General features: G+C 56.3%; 1 long non-coding RNA gene across 1 annotated transcript; it reads right to left on the bottom strand.

Moving 5' to 3' along the window:
- Positions 1-12,036: 12,036 nt before the first annotated feature.
- LOC117287366 lies at positions 12,037-16,383 on the bottom strand. Its single transcript, XR_004518687.1, has 3 exons — positions 16,004-16,383; positions 14,946-15,097; positions 12,037-13,175 (listed from the first exon to the last, which is right to left on the bottom strand). It is a non-coding gene; the product is annotated as an uncharacterized LOC117287366 (long non-coding RNA).
- Between the last annotated feature and the right edge of the window lie 5,695 nt (positions 16,384-22,078).

The following is a 22,078-nucleotide window of genomic DNA, read 5'->3' as shown; positions in this document are numbered from 1 at the left end:
TCCATCTAGCAGCCTCCTGCAGCTTCCGGGGCCGTCATGGTGGAAGATCAGAGGCGAGAGAGGCAGCGACCTTGCTCCAAATTACTCCAGGGAAAAGGACACTCAGAATCAAGAGATAGCGCTCAGCACCACCGCACACAAAACATTTCTGGAAGAGGGGGCAAAATTAAGTCTTTGAAATAACATTAATCATGATAATGCTGCGACAGCTTCCCTCCTCGGGCTTGCCGGATGTGCCTTCTCAGGGTGGTTTTAACCCTTGCCGGCCCGGGCCCCAGCAGAGTCCCAGGCGCCACGTCCTCCCCTCCGTCCTGCCAGCACTAAGGTCTACGTCTTCCCTCTCCCATCAGCCTTCCTGGGTCCAGCGTCACCCCGTGTCCGGGGCCAAACTCAGGGGCCAAGTAGAGAAAGTCAGCGAAGAGGAGGCTGTGGTTCGATGAGAGCAATCAACCACCCGTGCAGGTATTTTAGTTTCTAGATTAAGGGTCACATGTCCCAGGAATCCCTTTAGTCCCTGCATATGCTGTGGTCACCCTGGTGGGGACTGTATTAGAATAAAGCACATCCTGTCCTGAGAGAGCAGGAGCTACCCAGCGTCAGGCCAGTGACCACCGCCCAGAGTTAAGGACTAACTCACAATGGCATCGTCTAAGATTAAGTGAGGTCACAGGGTGGGCCCTGTCCCATATGGTGTGGTCCTTCTAAGACAAGGAAGAGACACCAGGGAGACCTACGCAGAGAACATCCGCACGAAGACTCAAGGGGAAAGGCTCAGGAAAAACCAACCCTGGGTCCAGGGTTAGCTCAGTGGTTCCACCGCCTGCCTCAAAAGCCCAAGGTCCTGAGTTCCATCTCCAATACCAAAAAACAAAACAAAACATAACAAAAAAACAGCCGGGCGCGGTGGCGCACAGCTATAATCCCAGCACTCAGGAGGCTGAGGCAGGAGGATCGCTGTGAGTTCCAGACCAGCCTGGGCTACATAGTGAGTTCCAGGTCAGTCTCTACTACAAAGTGAGACCCTGTCTCAAACAAAAACAAAACAAAACAAAAACCAACCCTGCCTGCACCTTGATCTTGGACTTCCACCCTCCTTGATTGCTTAAGCTCCAGAATCCATGATGTTGTGTTCCACAGCCTGAGCCGACTCATACACATGGGGGGAAATAATAGAAATAAAAGCCCACGCTGGCATCGCCCACGCCAGGTCCCAGGCACTGCTCTCGAGGTGGTGTGAATGAATTCATTTAACCCTCACAGCAGGCTTTACCCTCCTCAGGAAACTGAAGCACCAAGTGTCTTCTGGCAAAGACTTGCAGCTGGAAAAGCAGCCCTGGGACTTGAACCCAAGAGGTACAGGGGTGGAGCCTGTGTCCCACGATGCTATGCTGGGTCATAGTGAGGTCCCATGTCACACACCTTGGCCGTTTCCAGGAAGTTCCAAGAAAGGGAAATTTGCTCTTTCCATCTCTTTTCCCAAGGGAAGATGAAAAATCACCCAGTTTTGAATGCCGGCTGCTAATTAAGGCAGGAATGATATTTATGGGCACACACAAAAGATACCTACATCTAACTCCCGGCCTCCTGTCACCATCATTGCTCTTGAGCAGTTGCGGCAAATCAGAAGTAAAGCTTCCCCCAGCGCCTCCCACCTGAGCACCTCTGCGCTCCAGGGTGAATGCACACCCGACACCTGTGAGACCTACACATTTAGAAAATCAGAGGACGCTGGAGCCCGGCCACAGACTGAGACGAGACATCCCAACCCTCGTTTAGCAGATGGCGCCACTGTGCTCAGATCGGATCTGTGGGCCACCAGAGTCGCACAGCAAGCTGCTCCGTGGGCGGGCGAGGCCTGCTTACCGTCTCCTAGAAGCAGGGTGAAAACCAAGCGGCCTGCTGCGCTGCCTTCTTCCTCTGGGCTCTCAGTGTGGCTTCTTATCCAGCGTCCAGCCAGATTGTAAGCTCTGAACTCAGGAGCTTAACCTTACCTTTGGTTTTCTGTTTATTTGTTGGTTTGTTTTATTCCAGCGGTATGTGATGCGGTATCTTAGCAGTTAACCCCTTGTGGCTGTTAACCTTGGATGAAGGGGTCCGCCTCTCTGTGCCTCGGTTTCCCCATCTCTAAAAGGGAGACGCGAGGGTCCCTACTTCACCGGGTCTGAAAAGGAGGAGATGAAGGCCCACAGTATGTGCTCACTAGTGGCTGTTGGGAGCCCAGGCCCCAGAAGACCCCTCCGGGCTCACCCTGCTGGGCCTGCAGTGGGTCCTGTGCCCAGCTCGGCACCCCTTCCAAAACCACGCAAGGCTGAGCCGGCGGCCCTCACCAGCGCCCGGGAAGAAGCCACTGAGATAGCGGAACTTCTGTTCCACTGTTGTTATTGTTTTTTAATTACAACTCTTCGTTTCTGAACTTCAGAGCAAAATTGGATGCAGCCAGCCTGAAATTGATTTGCGGCATAGCATGGTGGGTACAGAAAACTGGGCCCATTGGCTCTCGGGGGGCTGGGAAGGAAAGGCAAGAAAACCGGGGCTCAGCCAAGGCCCAAGGAAAGGTGGGCTGGGGCTGGTCACAGCTTCTCCTTTTTCCTCCAGCTCCATCTGGGAGAAAACCCTTCTCCGAGTATCCTGCAGTACACCCGCTCTTCCTCAACCGTGTGCTAGGCCCAGGCTGGGCATTAAGGGTAGAGCCTCAAAAGGAGCTAGTCAAGGTTCCTGATCAAGGAGCCCCCTGTTCAATTTTATCAAATTCTAGAACTCTGGGAGGCTGAGGCAGGAGGATCACAAGTTCCGGCCAAGCCTGGACAACTTAACAAGACCCTGTCTCAAAATAAAAAGGGTTGGGGATGCAGCTTGGGTTCAATCCTCAGTACTAAATCCCCAGGAATAAAAGCAAAAAGAATCTTAAGATCCTAGATAGAGGAAAAAAAGCACTTTTCTCCAGAGCTGCCTATCAGCCTGGATGGGGTACAAGATTAAGTCAAGGTTCTCATTACCTGTTATGGAAGGAGTGAAAACTGATCCCCATGGTTTTCAGCCGAGCAGTCCCATGTGTTCCTGCGGCTGCTGACATTATACCCATTTTGCAGGAGAGAAAATTGAGATCAGATGGAGCAAACCTTGCCTGTGGTGAGGAAGCAAGAGCACAGCCGAGACCTCCGGCAGCAGTCCAGCCTCGGGGCCCGATGCTCCGCACTGCCCTCTGCTCCGCTCCGTCTCCGTGGGGAGGGGACAGCTGCTAGGCGGCCTTCTTGTCCTCGGCCTTGCCCCCCATCCTCACCACCGCGAAGAGACGTGTCCTCCTCCATGGGACGTGAGTGCTTTGGGATTTCGGTTCTCCGTCCAGGGCCGGGCTGTGGCGTCTTGTTGAACCAGGTAGAGCAAGGAGGGGCAGACAGCATCTCCCACTGCTTTTGCAGGTTTTCTGGAAAGGGGCAGACCTCCCTCCTCCGGATGGGACAGACCCTCCGTGCCCTGAGGCCCGCGCTGGGAGAGCCCCTCGGGCACCTGAGAACCAAACCCCGGGGCAAGTCCCTCCTAGCAGCCTCTGAGCCCGGCTCCCGCTTCCGGGCCTCCCCGGCCCACCGGCTCTTCCTCCCCCCAACCCCCCCAAGGAGAAATCTCCTTCCTTCCCCTCCCCCCAGGCCCCGTGTCCCAACACTGTCTCCCGCTTGCCTTTAAACCAGAGTCAACGTGGAACTCAAGATACAACAGCCTCAGTAAACACAGGCTGCCCAAGATGGCCTTTAAAATGCACACAGCGTGAGGACGAAAGTACACAGACGTGAAACTGTGAGCTTTCAGACGGGAGAAGGTCACCAACAACCTTCACTGTCTCTCCTTCTGGATTATTTTAATGTTTTTTTGCCACAAGCAAACATTTTTCTAATCAAAGAAAGGAAATAGAGTTGGTTTACAACCAGACAAGAGCCAGAAACACAGATTCCTTTTTTTTTTTAAAGCCCCTAAAGAGTCCTCAGCCTCCAGAGCAGCGAAGGCAGGCGGGCCGGAGTGCCAGGGTCCTGATGTGCAGACAGCGTGTTGGGCCTCCAGCTCTGTTCATACTACGAGGGTCAAGTCGAGTCCCTGGGACAGAAATCACAGAGCCCAGAAGGCAGAGGACGTTACTGTTTGGCCCCTAATGGGAAAGGTTTGTCTAAAAAGCCTAAGTCTTGAAGGAAAGATTAGCTTTTGGCAGAAGCCAGGACAGACATTTTAGTACCTTTTATAGGCTGAGAATCTGGCGTCACCGTCCCGGGGCAGGAAGGACTCGGAACCACTGGGTCCATCCTCTGCCCGATCCCAGGCAGTCCGGGAGAGCAAACCCACAATCACCTTCTCGTCCATCTGAGACCCAGCGTCCCTCACCCAAGAGAGCTCAGACATCAGGAAGGCAGGGACACTGCGAACGTCCCGTGAGTCCAGCACGCCAGCCTTAAGGGGGAGCCGGTGGCTGAAGAAGCCGTTGCCGCCACTTCTGCGAGAGCGATTACTTTCGCACTGCACAAACACCCATCAGGCCGGTTCTGCGGGGCTAAATGAAAACACAGGAGCATGTGGGCTGATTTATCTCAGCCAGAGCAAGCCGGAGAAATTCATTTCCCCTCTAAACGATCTGCTCGGGCTCCTAAATATTCAATAATTTCCTAGCTGGGAAATGGATTTCCTCCCCTTCCCTGCGGCAGAGGGCTTGCATTCTGATGCACGACATCATCAGGGAATCAAGGAGGGCACTGTAAGCCCCCATCCATTCCCAGCTTGGGGAGACCAGCCAGCACCACAGACTCCTTCCTGCCCCAGAGCCAGGCCTGAGAGAGGACTGTGTGACTGTCCCAACCCAGCTCGGTACCGGACCTGCCCACCAAGACGCTTGGCTTCTGGGCACTCTGGGAGGCTGAGGCAGGAGGGTGGCAAGTTTGAGCACAGCCCGAGCAATTTAGTGATGTAGTGAGACCCTATCTCAGACTTCTAAAAAAATCAGAAAGAGTTGGGGATGCAGCTCAGTTTAAAGGCCCTGAAAATAACCTCCAGTACCAAAAGAAGCCAGGATGGGGAAAGGAAAAAGGAGCAAAAGGAGGAAAAGGAAGAAAAGGATGAGAAAAAGGAGAAGAACGAGCCACCTGGCTGCTGGGATCCGGACTCTGCTGAGAGTCCTCTAATTGTCTGTCTATCTGTCTTGTCTGTCTGTCTGTCTGTCTGTCTTCCCCACCAAGGGTGACTGTGAGGGCAGAGACCACCTCAGGTATGTTCCTATAGCCCGATAGGCCTGGTGCTGTGCCTGACTTTGAGTATGAAGACATGAACGACTGAGTGAACGGATGGACGGGCGGGCGGATGGATGGCACCTTGGACAGTGACCCCTGGGGGTAAGGGCTGTGACGGGTTTCTCTCTCTGCCCTGGTGCCCGAAGTGCCAGCAGGTGAATGTTCCCTGAATTAATGTGTCGGACGGTGAACCAGAGTCACTACCTCCTGGGTCTCCTGACCTAAGGTGCAGCCTGCCAATGGGGACTCCGGCCCCTCCCCAGACCTGCTGAATCGGAGCCTCTGGGGTCAGAGGCCCTGCAGGAGGGGTGATGCCGCCCAAGCGTGAGGCCAGCTCCAAAAGTGTTTCTCCCAAGGGCTCTCAGAGAGGACTGGGGCGCAGCGGACACAGCTGAAAGTGAGCGCACAGCACACTGAGCTGCTGAGGGCCTGGGGGCGGAGAGCAAAGCTCCCAGTGTCCACAAACTCGGGTCAGTCTCAGATGGGGTCTTTGTCCTTCCGGAACAGCAGTTTTTCTCCGGCGATCAATACTCTTGCAGCCACAGAGATGGGGCTGCCAGTGCTCCTTGAACATCAGTATTGCGGGGCAGCGCCCTGGGCGCTCATGGTCCATCATCTGGGATCAGCACTAGGGCAGAAGGAGTCTCCCAGGACAGGTCCCAGTCCCTCCTGGACATCAGGGCCTCGCTCATTCCCAGGCTGTTTCTCTACTTCCTGTTGGACCGCTCCCACCTTCCCAATCCCACTTACCGAAGGGAACCAGCTTCTACCCACGCGTGTCTCCCAGTGGGTTCCGCGGCCCACAGAGTGTGCCCTCCTCTGGCGCCCTAGTGGTGGCCCCCTGAAGAACATTCGGTCGTCGGTCTGGATGTGTGCACCTGCCTTGAGCCGGGGCCTGGACACAGCCTAGATGGCTGGACACCTTGGAGAGGCCGACAGACAGGGGTTAGGGAGCCTGCAGCCCAGATATGAGTGACAGCCTGCCGGGGACAGTGCCCGGGATCTCGGCAGGAAGTCGAGGCACCAGATATCTCGTGGGTTGTGGCCCTCGATGCTGGGAACTTCTGATCCCTGGCTCCATCCTAAACGCTGTGCAATTCTGGAAACTCCTTCTCTGGGCTTCAGTGACCACACCTTTAAAAGGACAAAATGAGATTCCATGGCTTCTGAGTCCCTTGCAGTCGATCCATTCCCTCTAACCCAGTGCTTTTCCTTCACTCAGCACAGGCGAACTGAACTTCTCAGAGATGGAGAAACTGAGGCCTGGGGTGGTGGAGTGACTCGCCCAAGGTCACATGACGAGTCAGGGGTAGAAAGCAGAGCCGGCCCTGCCTCTCTGCCCTTTGTACAGTAAGTGGCTGGGCACCAGCAGCACCACCTGGGGTGGGGAAGGGACAGCCTGCCGGTGAGATCATTGTCCCTCCTGTCTAAGAAGTAAGCCCCGCCGTGTCTGTAATCCTGGCATTTGGGAGGCTGAGGCAGGAGGATCGCTGTGAGCTCGAAACCAGCCTGGACTACACAGTGAGTTCCAGGTCAGTCTCAACTACATAGTGAGACCCTGTCTCAAAAAACAAACAAACAAACAAAATAAGTAAATAAATAGGAAGCCCCAAGCATTGCCAGCAACCAAAGCAAGAAGGCCCTGCCCTGAGCCAGTGTGGCAGAGGCCCCAGACTCAGCTGGTCCTGCTCAGTGTGTTCTCCTCCCTAATTGCAATCAGGGGAACAGGAGGGGTGGCAGCACCATGAAGTGGTGGAGGTCTGTAGAGCTTTAGGGTTGTTTGACCCCCGTGGGTAAGTTCTCAGTGATGCAGATGCACACCCGCATCAGATAAAGAGGGTCCCAGTTCTGTTCCTCCAGGCTGGGCCTGTGGGACTGAGGGCTGTGGCCTTGGGCAGCTGACACTTTCCAGCTCCCGGCTCCCGCCCATGCTCAGTGAATAAGAGCTCCTGGTAATTAACAGCCACCTCCTCTGGGATGCCCCAGAGGGAGGCCTGTGCCTTTAAGGAGGAATTGATCCAGCCCTAGGCTGGGCCAGGGAAGAATATCAATCCTGGAGCACTCTGGGAGCAGGACTGATGGGAGGGTGGGAGGGGTGCAGAACGGAGGCCCCAGGGGTCCCTGCCCTGACCCCCACTCCAGTGGCTGCTCTCTGCACCAGGCTCAGAGGAGCCTGCAGACCAGTGGGACCTTCGGGGGCAAAAGGTGACCTGAAACCACACCCCCGGGCCTGTGCCTGAAGTAGCAGCTGGCATCGAGGCCCTCTCCAGACACCCGTGTGTGCAGCAAGTCAAGCCCACCTCACAGGGACGGAGGCGGGATGCTACACACAGGGCAACACCCTGTGCCAGGCCTGGTGGGATAGGAGTCGGGCTCCTCCAGGTGTCCCTACCTCAAGGGCTCCAGGACAGCTAGCAAGCAGCCTCCCCCAGATGATCAGTATGGAAAGAAGCCAGCTCAGGGGCGGCAGTGGTCCAGAAAAGGTCTCAGTCCGAGGCTTAAGGCCAGGAGGGATTCCTGGAAGAGGCATCCGGGATGCTGAGCACTAAAGAGGAGGCAGGAATTATGCTGGTTGTAGTGGTACACACTTTTATGGTCCTGGCACATGGGAGGCTGAAGCAGGAGGATCTCAAGTTCAAGTCCTTGTCTCAAAAAAAAATTTTTTTTTAATAAAGAGGTAGGGCTTTGTGAGGCAGGGCAGGGAGAAGGAAGATGTTTGAACCCAGGGAACAGAGTGAGAAAGGGCAGAGGCACACGGGCAGGCTGGGGCGGGGCATGCAGAGATTAGTAGCGCGGCCAGGGCAGGGGAGAGGGAAGGCCTTAGTGGGTCCTGGAAGCTGCTCAAGGTCACTGCTAGGCTGGCTGTCCATGTACAGATGAGATGGAAAAGAAGGTGCAGTCAGGTTTCTGGAAGGCACCAAGCTCCCCCGGGAGCCCAGCCTGGCCTCTGAAAACTGCACAGCCAAGCAGCAACCCCGGGCCTGATGGCTTGTGTGAGGCAAAGGCACCAGGGAGCACAGGAGGACTCCAGGCAGCCTCTTACTCCCCCTGCTGGGTCTCCATCCTCATTTCTGTCACCCCCTCTTTACTGGGCTCCAGAGAGAGGAGGAAAAGTGAGGCTTGGCAGGTGTCGGCCCTGGACCAGGTGAGGCACATTCTCGGGCGATCCCTGGAAAATCTCTCTTCTCCAACTTGCTGTATGTCCCTGGGCAAGTTGCCTGCCTCTCCAGACCTCAGTTTCCCTGCTATAAAATGCCACAGGGGCTGGGGATTCAGCTCAGTGGTTCCACCGCCTGCCTCACAAGTGCAAGGACCTGAGTTCGATCCCTGCTGTTAAAAACAAAAAACAAAAAATGTTTTTAAAAAGCCACCATGCTTGGCCCTGCTTGCCTTTAAGGGCTCAAGGAGTGGGGTCATTCCAGGGAGAGCAATGTACAATCTAGGGGGTCCAGTTCCTGGCTGGAGCCTATGGGGCTGTGGGACCTTAGGCAGGGGCCTCAAGTTCCTCTGCAGAATGGGACTAACAACCCTCCCCTAACCGCGCACACAGCTCTGCAAAGTGCCCAGCATAGCCAGGACGAGGAGCCCCCTGCAAGGCACAGCCAGCTGCTCGCTCCTGTATTCCGCTTGGGATGCGTCGCCTTTCGTCCCAGTGGGGGGAACGGAGCATCCCACGCAGGATCACGCGTCCAAGCTGAGCGCTGCAGCCCTCCCCGCCCCGATGTATCACTAGCGTCTGATGGAAGATTCCTCCGGGAGGACTCGAGCTCCCGGCTCTGAGCAAAGCTCTTTGAAACTTAACAGCGGGTTCTTTAAAGGGACGGGAGAGGCACACTGCATCCCGACGTGTGGCTTGAACACGTCAGCATTAATGGAGGTCACCGATCCAGGGGACACAGGCCCTTCCCAGAAATAAATCAACAGCGGGGGCCGCCAGCCAACCATTTGTTTTGCTCGTTTTTTCTAGATCTTTCGCTGGAACTGAGGGGGCTGGAGGGGTAGGGGAGGCGGGCACAGCTGCACTGCATCCCTAAACTAGAGGCAGAGTCCCGTCTGATCCGAGAAGGGCCTGCCCGGTCCTCTGTGCCCAGGGCCCTGCCACCTCTGCCACAGGATGGCAGCATCCCAGCGAGGGAGGCCCTGCCTGGCACCCTCTCACTGCATCCTTGCAGCTCTCTCAGGAAACTGAGGCCCGGAGAGATCGGTGCCCTTGCCCAAAGTCGTACGGCCAATAAAGGACCTGTCTGGGCTGCGACCTCCTGTTTATCCCAGTCCAAAGTTTGACCTTAGCCACCCGCCTAGCTGCCTGTCAACAGGGTTTTGGGATCCAGAATATAAAGAACTGCCGGGCGTGGTGGCGCGTGCCTGTAATCCCAGCACTTGGGAGGCTGAGGCAGGAGGATCGCTGTGAGTTCGAGACCTTTGAACACACGGCCCCTCCAGCAGGGCCTCACACTGTCATGGGAAAGGGGCTAGGGTCTGTGTGACCACCCTGGGCCCCTCTCCCCTTTCTCCCAACTCTGCATGGTCTGCAGCCACGCAGGTCGGGTCGGCCGCCCCAACAATGTCCCGCTGCACTTAACACTCTTCGTGAACGCTCCCGTGTATAATGTTTTATGTTTCTGTCGGTTCTCAGTTACTGATTGTTTTATCAATAGTGGTGCTTAAGTGAGTGCTGTGATTTATCTGGTTCTGCCCCTGCCTCCCTGGGTGGCCTCAGACCAATCATTCATCCTCCTGAATCGCAGGATTGAAGGGGGGACCTCGGAGAGCCTCGGTCCAGGCCGGGCGTGAGATGGACAGCAGCCACCGCTCAAACGAACATGGCGCCTGCGGCAGACCAGCACACGGGGGCCCGTGACCGTGCCTGCGGAACTGTACCTCCTGGGGTCCCCTCCCGTGCTGACCTGGGACAGGCCAGGCCGCTTGCTTTGGTCAGTGGGACGCTAGCAGGCGGGAGCTAGCGGAAGCTACCCAGGGGCCATGTCCCTCTGAACACGCGCTCCTGGGGCATTGCCCGGAGACCCCTGCTATCAGGAAGTGCCGGCTCAGCACCCTACCCGGGCCCCAGCCCGCAGCCAGCACCCACTGCCAGCCGTGTAGCGGGAGCCATCTCACACGTCCCAGCCCAGGCGAGCCAGCACTGGCTGCAGCTGCCCGAGTGTGTAAAGCAGACAGAGGCAAGGGCCACCAACCCAGCCTAGTCAGCTGGGACTCTCCAGGTTTGATACTGAAAAGTCTCAGTTCCCAGTATGCCCCCACATACACCCTGTCGCCCTACTGAGCACAGATGGGGCAGAAATACCAACCCATCAACCCCCAAAAGGAAGAAGCAGCAGGTTTTCAAGCCACTGACTTCAGGGTGTTTTGTTACGCAGCACTGGATAGCCGAAACGAGTCGTGGTCTCAGCTTTGATGTGAGAATTTTGAATCTGAACACAGGACAGTGCTTTAGCACCTCGCAGGGGAAAGGCTGAGGCAGGTCAGGGTAATACAGGGTCAAGGTTAAAGGAAGTGGTACAGGGTTAGTGGTGTGGTTCGGCGGTAGAAGGTGTGAGATCCTGGGTTCGGAAGGGAGCGAGGGAGGGGAGCAGGGGAGACAAGCTGAGGTTCAGAGCCCAGACCAGCCCATAACGGCACACACATATAGTCACAGCTACCTGGGCAGCTGAGACAAGAGGATCGCAAGTTCAAGACCAGCCAGGCAGCACAAGAAAGACCTTCTGAAAAACAAAAAAACACCCCGACTCACTCCCACATCTAAGCTCTGCTCCTTTCCCAAAACGGTCCCCGCAAGAGCCTGTGTGTTATCACTACCGTTCAGCAAATGAGAATCTGCAGTTCAGAAAGACGTGACTTCCCTAAGGCCACACAGCCAGATGGGCTACCTCTGTCACTCTTAGTTTTTTGAACACAAATATCTGTGCCCGTGATCTCTGTCCTGACTCTCCAGCTTGCACAGGGAGCGTTTCTTTAGCGCATGTGTCTGGGGGTTGGTTCGGTGGCTCTGGTTCTGCATCTGGGGTGGTCGGCCTGTGGCTGATCTGGGCTGGCTTCAGGTGGGAGACTGGCCTGCCACGTCCCCTTGGCAGAGGCAGCCATGCAGGTCAAACTGTGGCCCTGTGCAAGGCCTTCAGTTGGGACTGGTGTGTCCTCACCACCACATTCTCCTGGCCAAAGCAAGTCAAGGGCCAAGTAGAACCGCTGGGAAAACAGCGGCTGCCTGTAGACTGCCGCAGAACTCAGGGTCCCACTGCAGAGGACTCGGGTAAAGACTGAAACCCCGGGGTTGTTAATTCAATCGATTATCACAGTGGCGTCGGTACCCAGTAACTAGGCAGAGCACCAGATATGTCGTGCGTCTTATCATTTATTTCTTGAACTATTCCTTTAATTTAGTTGCATACTATTTGTCATAAGTGAGCTGTGCCAACAACATAGCCCAGGCACATTTGTGCCTTTCCACAATGTCCGAGTTTATTGAATGACAATAAATTCACAAGCTACTCTGATTTCATCAGCCTTATCAGGCCAAGTACTCGAGGTTCACTCAGTAGCCAGTGAGCCGAGCAATCACAGGCTCTTCTGTTTCAGTCTTAAGTATTAATGTCTATTCAATCACTCCAGAGGCTGGGCATGGTTGCCTGCACTCAAGAGGCTGAGGCAGGAGGATCGCTGTGAGTTCAAGGCCAGCCTGAGCTATATAGTGAGTTCCAGGTCAGGTGAACTACATAGCAAGACCCTGTCTCAAAAAAAAAAAAAAAAAAAAAACAAACACTCAAGTCACACGTCACACTTTACACAGTACTATGCAGGTGACACAGCAGCTGGGAAAAGGCTAGCAGGGGCTGTGGGATCCAAGCAGAGGGCTGCGATCCAAGGCAGAGTCCACAGAGATGTGGGAGGTGACCCCAGGGGTCCATGTGAGGTTCCAGGCCTGCTGGGAGCTCAGAGCTGGTCAGAGCCTGTCTTGAGGGCAGACACTTGGAGTGGGCCGCGCGGAACTGGGAACTGGAGTTCACTGCCGGCCGACCTGACCACCCTCACAGGGTGGTCTGAGGGATGAGGTCCGGTGTGTGTCGCCTCCATGCCCGGCGGTGGGTGTCCCTTCTCTGGTATGATCCAGGTGAGAGGACAGCAGCAGTCGTTGGCCTGGTTTTGTCTGATGTAATTCAGGTATTGTCACGCGTCCGTGTGCTCTTGGTTTCATGGAGAAGTTTGCAGGTGGCTATTCTTTATCAGCACGACGAATCTACCAGCTCACACCTCGTGTTGGTGCTGTGTGGCCAGGAGCTGGCTTTGTCCATGAGTCTGGTATGTCCAGCACCTGGGGGTTATCTGTTGGCCCAGTCGAGTTTCCGAGTTACTCTGCTTAACCACTTGTGCTCCAAACAGAGCAAACTGCTGTTTTATAAAATAGAGTCGTTCGTGGCAAAGCTACCCTCCTCCACAACAGGGAGTAACTCGCGGCCTGCTGATTCACTATAGTTTGTCTCCTCAGCTTGCTTAAGGAAGCTGAATCATAAGAGAAAGCAACCGACCCAAGGTCACACAGCAGAGCAAGAACTCAAGGCTGATGTGTCCTACCCCAAAGTCTGTGCCCTGAACCCCCGAGCTGCCCCGGCTGCTGTGCCCGGTTCCAGCCCTCACATCCCAGAAGAGGCTGGGCTCTCTGGAGGCTGCCCAGGGAGTCCGGAGCCTATTTCTTGGGGAGCCTGAAGTTTCTGCTGATGCAGCAGGAAGTCTTGCTCAAAGAGATGAAAGTCCCTTTCCCGGGTGAGGCGGCTCTGCTGACAGAGGACGGGCTTCCTTTGGAGTGAGTCCTCTGGGAGGGGAGCGGGTGGGAGCCGCGGCGGGCAGAGAGGAGCCTGCAATGCAGAGCTGGTCCCAGCACAGCAGCCGTGAGCTCCCCTGTACCAACCAGCAGGGCCCAAGTCAGTACAGGTTTAGAGGACCCGAAACTAGAAATGATCGGGACCATGGCATCTAGTACAGATGGGGAAACCGAGGCCCTGAGAGGGGCAGAGGCCTAACCAAGTCACACAGCCAGATGGAGGCTGAACAGACTCTGCTGGTGACCCAGCTCGTCCCTGCCTATCTGGGACCAGCTCGGGGCTCCCACAGAGAAGGTCTCGCATCCCCAGAGGGCCCTGGGGACACTGAACTGTTTCTCTGTCTTTTCTTCAAGGAGACTCCGCCCGAATACGCATACAAGCTGATCTGCAAACACCATGTATCACACTGCTCTCAGAGCTGCATTTCCAGCCACTGATACAGCCCTTATCGCTGCCCAGGAGCATGCAGGCTCCTCCTAGCACTGGGGCTGGAGTGACGCTGCATAGGGAACCTGGCCAGTGCAGCTCAGCTGAGCCCCCAGCAGTGCAGAGCACAGGGGGATGCCGGCCACACCCCAACTTGGCCTCTGGCCTTGACACCCTGGGTGACTTTCAGCAAGTCCAGCGACCCTGCTGGGCCTCCCTCCCAGGAGAGATACGGCGAAATCAGGGGTCTTCGGAGGACATCCCTTGAGACCCCAGCGTTCCTTATAGTGGCCCCGGAGGCCTGAAGGACAGGAAGAGAAAGTGGGCTCCTAGTCCCCACCCCAGCTGCCACCAGACCAGACCCACTTTGATCCATGCAATGTGCTGGGAGTCCAGGTAATGTTGTTTCAAAAAAGGATTTGACTACTTTAAAGGAATCCTGAGCCAGATGAGCCGGGAAAGTCCTTCCAGGAGGCTGAAGGGGGTGAGGCTAGCAGCACAGAGCAGAGGCTGAGGGCCGCACTGGGGGTGGGGTCAGGACTAAGGGAGGGCACGGCTCCCCACCTCCACCCCTTGCCCACCTCCCTCCACCTCTGCCTCCCAGCTGCCTCCCTTGCAGACAGCAGGGCTGCGGAAGGAAAGCTGATCCCTGTCTCCAGGTGTGGCTTTGGGACACAGCCCTTGCTCTCCCTTGCCCTCCTCTGTCTCCGTCCCTCCTCACTGGGCAGTGACTCGGTGCCTCTGCCCTGGTGAAGGGCTGCAGGAGAAGCTAGAGCTGGTCTTGACCCTGTTTCTCCTCTGCTGCAAGTGTGTGCTGCTGGGGGCGAGGTGGGCCTTCGAGATTGTCTGGGGAGCACAAAGCACACCTTCAGTGCGCTTCTTGTCTTCCCGGAGTCCCTTGACTTAGTCTGCTCTTAGTCTGTGCTACTGCAACAAAATAGCATGGATGGGCTAAGGGATAAACTGGTGTCTTTGGCCCCATTCTGGAGGCTGGGCAGTCGGGATCAGAGACCACACCGAAGAGGACCTTCTTGCTGTGGCCCCCAGAAGGTGACTGGAGGGCCGGCAAGCTCGCTAAAGAAAGAGAGGCAATCAGGCAGAGCTTGCTCATCAGAAACCTGCTCCTGCCACCTCAGAGCCTCTCGAGGGACCCACTTCCAGGACAGCAGAACCCTCCCGACATTGACAGCATTCGTCCACGCCGGAGGGCGAAGCCTCTGATCCCCTCTGGAAGGTTCCACCTTTAAAGCTCTCACAGTGGCGATCACATTTCAACACTCATCTGGAAGGGTCTCTCGAACCCTAGCCACACCAAGCCCAGGGAATCTGGCCAGGGTGCCTGGCTCGGGCGCCATTCGGTGGGTCCCTCCTCCTGCACACAGCGGGGGCTGGCCATGGGGCTCCATCCGGACACGGTTACCTGAGGGCTGGTCGCAGGTCCTAGGGTCACCCCAGTAGGCAGTGCCCAGGTGGCATCTGTGGAGAGACCAGAGTTGTCCCTCTCAACGCAGATCTGTGACAAGACGTGATGCCAGTCGTTTGGGATTTCATCCCAGGAACCAGAGGAATAGGCTGGGGAGGGAAGAGGGTAATAATCGCCTTCTCAGAGTTTTGTGAGAGTTAAAATAAACCCACAGAAAGCCCCATAAAGTTCGGAGCCCATGATCAGCACACGAGTTTGCTAATGGAGTTGTTACCAGCGTGATTTTTATCATCACCTGCTTCCGGTGCCCTCATGGGCTCCGGGGGTAGCACAGGCTCCCGTAGCCTTGTGTCCAGGGGGCCATCTATGCCGTCACTTCGCTGTCCCTGTGAGTCCCGCTCTGTCTCCCTGACGAGGCAGGGCTGGGACTCCCCGTGCTCTGCTGAGGGCCAAAGAGCCCATGACCATGCAGCCACACACCGTCAGCCCCGCGGTGTCTGGGAGGCCAGCATCCAGCCACCTTGGGTGGAAGAGGAATCTGTGGTCCACGTGGGGCCATGCGGAGCCCTGTCGTGTCTAAGGCCAGAGCTCAGGCTCCCTGATCAGGCCTCAGAGCTGGCACTTGTGAAGGTGAGAGGCTGCCTCTCGACTCACACCCAGGTGAGGCGGCTGCATCCCAGAGCAGGTGGGCTGTGGCATAGGGACAGCTTCCCCACCTGACTGTGGCCGTGAACCAGCAGGAGGCCCCTCTCCCTTTTGAGCTGTGAGGCCCTGAGATGTCCCGGAAGGACCTGGAACATTCCAGAAATGGCAGATGAAGAAATGCCTATCTCCTCAGACACCAGGAAACTGGCATCGCAACGGTTCCTGAGGACCTGGCAGCAACACTGCAGAAACAACGGGGGCTCAGAGAGGTGGAGCCACTAGCCTGGGGGCCTACAGCAGAGCTAGAAGCCTGAGAAACTCAGAGCCTCCCTCTCAGGGTGTCAGGGTGCTGCGCTCACACAGTTCGGCCTTCGTGTCTGGCACCAGGTGGAGCCAGGAGCCCTGCTCACCTGCTCTCTGAAGGCCTGTGTGCCCATGGTATGGAGGTGGGAGATGAGCTCAGCGAGGAGCAATGTGTGCCCCTGTCACCCAGGCGTGAGGTCAGAGCCGGGGTCTGGCCCCACCTGCTGGTCCCCTTGGGCGACTCCGATCTTCACCCAACATGGCCTTCGGGAAGCTGAGATCCTTAGAGGAGAGGCCAGCGGAGGCAGAGGCCACAATCTACAAGCACCTTGGAAAGACAGAGAACCGTCTCTGCAGACGCCCAGTGCCTCCGAAGGCAACTTAGCTTCATTTTCCTTCCCGTCCTCGGTTTCCTTTCTCTCCCCACAGCTATCGATCCACCATGGCCGCCTCCGTCCCTCCAGCAGCCCAGGGCCGGCTCGGTTACACAGCCGTACCTGCCACTCGGCACCCAGGCCCCCACCTGACAGCTGAACCCCTCGGGACTGACTGGGGCTGGCTCCTGGCACTTCCTACGCCCCCGGTAACTTTGGGTTCTTTTCTGTACCCCAGGCCCACGGGGCTTCCTGATTCTTGCCCGGAAGTCCCTCACCAGGCCTATGCTCCTGGCCTCTCCTCCCTGCCTTCTCAGAAGACAAGGCCAAGAATGGCCGCTTGCTCGGGTGGGAGCCGCTCCGCCAAGCCCGTTCCCAGCTGGGTATCGGGGCTCCGTGCATGGCTGCTGAGTGACTTGAGCGACCAACAGGATCTAGCAAAGTGCTACCTGCAACCCGTCCAGTAGGGCCGCCAGGTCGGGGCTCCTTTTGGAAACCCCCAGCCCTGCAGATGCCCTGGGCAAATGACACGACGTCTCTGTGCCAGTGTCCTCGCTGTAAAATAGATAGCAATACCTTAGGTGGCATTGTGAGGGGTCAGGACTGCGGGCCGCTGCCGTCCTGGGTCAGCACCAAGCTCTGCACAGACCTGAGCTGTTCCGGTCAAGCCGCTCTGTTAGTGGTCACCGGCATCACCTGGTGGCATCTCATTTACTCGCCTGTCTTTTGCCACCTGTCTGTGCGACTGTCCATGTCCCTCCACATCCCTGAGTGCCCCACCTGCGGACCTTGGCCTCCCCTCCCACGGTGGCACCTGCCACTCCTCTGCGAGGCTGCCCTCTGGCTGCTGGAGCCGTCTGGTCGCCATCTGCAGCGAGCGGAGCTGCCCGGGAGTCGGCCACCTGGCTGATGATCGACAGTTCCAGGAGTCAGGGCCGACTCTGGGGTGTAACAAGCTCCAGGTGCCCCCGGAATCTGGCTGAGGCCCCCTCTGTAGGGCTCTGCCTGAAATCAACCCTGAGTGGCTGCCCCATCCCTGCCTGCTCAGGCTTCCTTGCTCCCGAAGGACCCAGATCATACCCACACCCCAGTCTCCCCACAGCCACCGGGCAGTGGCCGATGTCTGCTCGCCTCACTCTGCGCCCAGCTGTGCCCACACGTGAACCTGTGATGGCATCGGGACTGAGACTGGGAATCAGCCAAGCACAGACCCTAGGGGGCGGGGGGGGTAGAGGCCCAGCCCTGGGGTCTCCCCTGCCCCGCCGGCCCCACCCCGTCCATGCCCAGCCCCTCTCATTCTGTTCAGAGGAGCCATCTGTGGCCATAAATGTTCAGCAGAGCGTGTGCGCTTTCATACCCAAGCCTGGAGCTGCATAAACCAGCTTGTAAAACTTAAAGGCAAACTGAGCTGGGTCCCCAGGGGCAGCCTCAGCGACATTCCCTATGGCAGGGACGAGGCAGGTCACAACCACGTTAAGGCCGGAGAGGAAAGAAGGGGCGCTCTGGTCCCAGCGGAAGGTGGCCCCGTGTATTGGTTTGTGATCACCTGGGCTGAAATGCAGAAACAGGAGCAGGCTCGCAGCCGGACCCCACCACTGGGCGAAGGGGTTGGACGTCTCGTCCCACGCAAACACAATCGGTCCTCGCATCCACTTGTGGGCAGGGGACCCCACCTGGGACTGCGCAGGACAAAAGCCCTGGCTGTCCTGGAGCCTCATTCTGGAAGGAAAATCCAACAAAGAATCAAACAGTCACCATTCAGAACTCAGCAGTGCCATAAAGATGGGAACAGGAGGCTATAGCCCGCTTCAGATGGAGGGTCACAAGGAATGACACCCCAATAACACCTCATCACCCCAAAACTCTAGGCTGCTGCCGCAGGCCACTGCCCACCAACCGGCACTGCAGGCTGCTTCCTGATCCCTGAACCGCAGGCCCTGCAGCTCTTTGCTGATCAGCTGGATCAGCACAGGCTCCCATGGGGCCTTCTCAGACCAGCTCCGCTCTCCACCTCGGGGCACCGTGCGTCAGGTGTGGGCCCTGAAACCACAGCACTAGGTTCAAATCCCACTGTGCCACTTACTGGGCGTGAGCAAGATGATTCAACTCCCTGAGTTTCAACTCCGGCACTGGAAAACGGAAATAAACACAGCACCTACCAGGTTCAACTCGTCGGGAAGATTACATAGTGGGGGGGGGGCGCATCCCAAGCCCACCTTAAGGGTGGCGATTACTGCTGTGTTTGTGATTATGATTCCTTTTTCACTATTACTGGAGATGGCCCCGCAGCCCCCATGAGCAGATCCAGCAGGTTGAAAGTGGAGGTGGAGGCAGAGAGTGGGGGGCTTGGGGGACATATGCTGCAGGCTTCTGGCTGAGACAGGAGAAGCAGCCAGTCCGGCAGAGGTGGAGGCTGTGGTGCTAGGAACGGGGGAGGTAAGGGCCAGGGATGTAGCTCAGTGGTTCTGTCGCCTGCCTCTCAAGCACAAGGTCCAGAGCTAGATCTCTGATACCAAAAAAAAGAGTTCAAGGGGAGGCAGGACCATCTAGCTTGGACAGCCCCTGGGAGGGACCCTGATTTGTAAGGTGAAGGAGGCAGCACAGCCAAGTCCAGGCTTCGGCCAGGTGGGGGTGCTGTGAACTGGGCCAGAACACCTCGGCCTCCCGACATCTCCCTGGCATCTGTGGCCAGATAAGGAAAACCTGCAATCCCACCTCCCAGCTCTTTGCAAGGACTGAGGGAGGTCAGGGCAAGCCGTCAGCTCTCCCTTAACTCAAGTTAGGGATGTTATGGGGGAGAGAGTCTGACTTTCGGACGGAGTGAACTGAAGACTCGCGACTTTACAGTTTCTAAATGTCTGCAAACATAGAACCTAATTCTCACTGGACCGCTGGCTCTGCGAGACCAAGACGCGGTCTGCTTTGTTCTGGTTTTATCGTAGTGCCAGCATCCAGAGCCTGCCATGTAGAAGGTGAGGGATATCTGTGTCTGCATATGTGTGTGTGCGAGTGTGTGCTGGGTGAATGTTTGCATGAATGCATGGGCAAAGCTGTCCACTTGCCCAAGCCAGAGACATGGACCCCGTCCCTGCCTCTTCCTGCCCCCTCCATCCCTGGCTCACCCCTCACTTCCTCCCGGGCAGACAGCCGCCTCGGCCACTCAGACCCCTCACTCACCTCCCAACCCCAGCTTAAGCATCTCATTTGCAGAAAGGAAGGAAGTTCACTAAGCAAATTGGGGGCCTTCTACAGCAAGACCGAGCCATTTCAGGCTCCAAAGAAAGTCTTATCTAGGTCACAAAATTAACAAGGAACAGCTCAGAGCAAGAGACCCACCCTGGCAGACCGAGGCACTGCAGGCCGCAGCGCACCCTCCCTCCTGGGTGCTGAGCGGGCAGCTGGTGGAGCGGGACCTGGGCAGGGGCCGGACCAAGTGACTGGCAGTGTCACACAGCCCTGAACGGTGGCACAGGGGAGCCTCAGAGCAGTGGCCGTCACGCTCCGATACCTCCGCTCCCACCTCACCCAGCGCACTTGGAACCTGAGTCCAGTAGTTCCCGCCTCGTTAAGCAGCCAGCATAGGGCCCTGGGACATGTCTTAATTAGGTGACCGCACTGGCTTGCATAAGTTAATTTGATAAAGATAATGAAGTTCAACAGAGCAGAGCTGACCAGGTTTCCAAGAGCAGCGGCCCTGAGGCCTGAGCTCTGGAGACGGGGACCTGGGGAGAGGTGAAGGTGCTTGTGGTAGGGGTTCTAAGACATACTGTCCCTCCCCTGTCCTCCTCCAGAGGCTGCAGGACCCAGGGATGCATCTCGCCCTAAAGATCCCTGGAAACAAGCTTGCCACATGCCGAGGGGGTCAAGTCACCAACTTCCCAGAGCCTCTGTTTTCTCAGGGGCCTCCCAGCACTGATTAAATAAGGAAATACACACAAAGCACTTGACACGTGCCTGGAGTTGTCAGTGACCCCTCACCAAACAGTAGCACCCATTTTTATTACTATTGCAAAACAATGGACCCGCCCCTCAATTTCCTCTCCCTGAATCTTGGGTGTCCACGTGGCTCTTCTGGCCAAACCATTAAGCCCTGATTCCATGAGCTTTTTCTCATGCAGGACCTTCTGCTCCCACTGGGACTCAAAGGGTTGAAAATCTGAGGCTGGGATTTAAACTCAGTGGTGTTGCCACCTACCTCACAAGCAAGGTACTGAGTTCGATTTCCGGTACCAAAAAAAAAAAAATCTGGTCAAGATCACACAGCCAGTAAGTAGTGGATACAAGATTTGAACCCAGTTCTTTGATGACACCCCCACAAGGAAAGCTGGTCCACATGAAGATGTGGGAGCCCTGGACAAGTGAGTGACCAGAGGCAGCACAGTTTTGACCGTTCTGTCTTCCTTCTGATCCACCATCTGCTTACAAACACCACCAGCTGCTGGGAAGTAAACCTTAAATTCACACCGCTCATGTACCAGGTGAGGCCAAGGGGGGTGGGAAGATTTTCAGGCGAGGGATCAGGAGTCCTGGGGTTCAAGTCACAAGTGTCTGCGGCACCCTAGCAGAGCCACACCCTTTCGAAGTCTCAGTTTCCCCACCTGTAAAGGGGGAGGAAGATTTCAAACTCTGAACACCTTCCCAGCCTGACTCATTGCACAGACCCTCCACCGAGCCACCTGGTCTTAGGTTTGGGGCACCTGAAACTTCTTACCAACACGCGAAGGAGGGCTGGTCACATCGGAATCACCTGCACTCTGTCCCCTGAGAGAGCAGCAAGAAGGACTGAGGGGGTGACATCAGGAGGAAGGATCCTGAAGGTGGAAGTTCTCCTTGGGACATAAAATCCCAGCGGCTCTCAGCCGAGAATAACAGTGAAGGTGCTAAGTGCTTTCCCTTGCTGTAATCTAGAGACAAGCACTGGGTGTCTAATTAGCAAAATATTAGATAATTGGTGTAATTGGGTACAATTCCCTTTCTGACAGCCTCGGCCACAGTTCCCATTTCAGGCTTGAGCTGCTGGTAGCATTGGGCTGATAATTGTAATAGTGAGAATGAAAAATCAAATCAGAGTCATTGGAGGCTCTCATTAAATTGACTTAGAGCAGGAGAAATTAATGGGATTCCCTCACCTCCCCTGCCCCGTCTGCCTCCCTGTGCCCCAGAGCAGAGCTGCCACATGGAGGGGACCTGTGGCCCTCTGAACCATGGACTTCAGCACCCTTTGGCCTCTGACCTGCTCCTGCCTGCATGGCAATCAGGAGCCGCCTCCCTGGTAGGCCAGCTGTGAAAGGTCAGTAAGAGAAAAGGGTGAAATGGAGACAGCAGGACTTAGGTCCTAGTAGTTTAAGTGATGCAAATCAACTCTAACTTAAGGAAAAAAGGAACATTTATTGGAATCCAGAGGAGGAGCTGTCCCAGGCAGGCCAAGAACCCGGGGCTGTCACCATCACCTCTCCTGTCCCTACCTCCTTCCCTCCAAGTGGCTGGGATTGTCCCATAATAAGCTAGGGGGCAGATGGAGGAGGGGAGGACAACCACACAGTCAGGGCATGCATCATCCAGTCTATGGACCCAGGAAGAAATAGACATTTGGTCTCCCAGCATTAATATAGAAAAGCCAGGAAGAGGCCCTGATTGGTTCGTTTTAGGTCATGTGCCCATCTCTGGACCAATCACTGCTGCCAGTGATGAGTGACTATAATGATCAGGCTTGGATCCACATTCACTCCTGTAGCCAAAGGACAAAGCACTTTTAAGGTTGACAACCCCACCAGATGAGTAAGCTGGAGAGCACCCCAAAGATTGCCT

The sequence above is a fragment of the Fukomys damarensis genome, unplaced genomic scaffold (assembly GCF_012274545.1).
Source record: "Fukomys damarensis isolate Sample0158 unplaced genomic scaffold, DMR_v1.0_HiC HiC_scaffold_23, whole genome shotgun sequence".
Lineage (NCBI taxonomy): Eukaryota > Metazoa > Chordata > Mammalia > Rodentia > Bathyergidae > Fukomys > Fukomys damarensis.
Note: the sequence above shows the minus strand (reverse complement) of the source record. Positions and strands in the feature narration are given on the sequence as shown.